The following is a 1086-nucleotide window of genomic DNA, read 5'->3' as shown; positions in this document are numbered from 1 at the left end:
ATATTGATATGCTCGATTTTAGTTTCTGGAAATTTTGTTCTTCATGAGTGATGATGATGAATGCTATACATGAAACCCTAATCATTTTTTGCCCAGGAACTTGCATGAATCGTGTGGTTTATTGTTGTTTGAGGTTGCATGAAGTTCACTATATCACATGTCATGCTTGTTTATGTGATGCTGTTGAAACTCGTTTTTTGATGATGATGAACTTTGAGGATGAATACATGCTGTTGTAATTGCAAAAACCCTAAGTTGCCCAGAAAAGTGAATGGTGATTGGCTGTTGTTGCTCATTGTACTGTTCCATTGGCCATCAGCCAATTAAAACATTTTGTGGCCATAGCCTGTACGCAGTCGTTTTGTTAAGTGAGGCGCACAATTACAAGTGTGCCACTCGGTCAACCATGTTTGACCTTCCCTTCATGTTATTTGTTCATGTTTGGTTCCAATTGTACCTCAGCTTCCAAAAATCATTTCTAATTCATTTCAACTCCAAAAATCATGGGATTTTTTGTATCTTGATCTTGAAGATGTCTAGTTTTTTACCATTATTTTTCCAGATTTTTCTGATCAATGAATTTTAATTGGCCTTAGGGTTTATGTAAAGTGACAAAAAATGATACATATTGCCAAAACCCTTGTGAAATGATGAGTTTGTATCCATTGGTTCTGAAAATTTTTGTGGCTAAACTAGACTCATTCATCTTTGTTATGATGTAGGGTTTCTGGATTTATCATTTGTGGTGCGTGAGTTATGATTTTCTGAAGTAGGGTGTGACAATTTGTGTCACACCAATGTTATGAAAATTCATGATTTTTGTTCACATGTTTTCTGGCCTCCAAAAAATGTGAAATTTTGCATGAATGATCTCTTACATGTCTAGTTTGTGTATGAATTTTCCTGGAATTAATCATGCCATTTCCTATTTGTTTGTGATTTTTCTTCCCTGCCTAGTCAATTGTTGACTTTGTGTGACACATCTTGCCAAGTTCTTTGTGAAATTCTCATACATTATTGGATGATCATGAAATTTTACATGTGCATACTAGACATCTTGAGCTTTGCATTGGTGTTAATCCCATC

Source organism: Lathyrus oleraceus, chromosome 3, assembly GCF_024323335.1.
Source record: "Lathyrus oleraceus cultivar Zhongwan6 chromosome 3, CAAS_Psat_ZW6_1.0, whole genome shotgun sequence".
Lineage (NCBI taxonomy): Eukaryota > Viridiplantae > Streptophyta > Magnoliopsida > Fabales > Fabaceae > Lathyrus > Lathyrus oleraceus.
Note: the sequence above shows the minus strand (reverse complement) of the source record.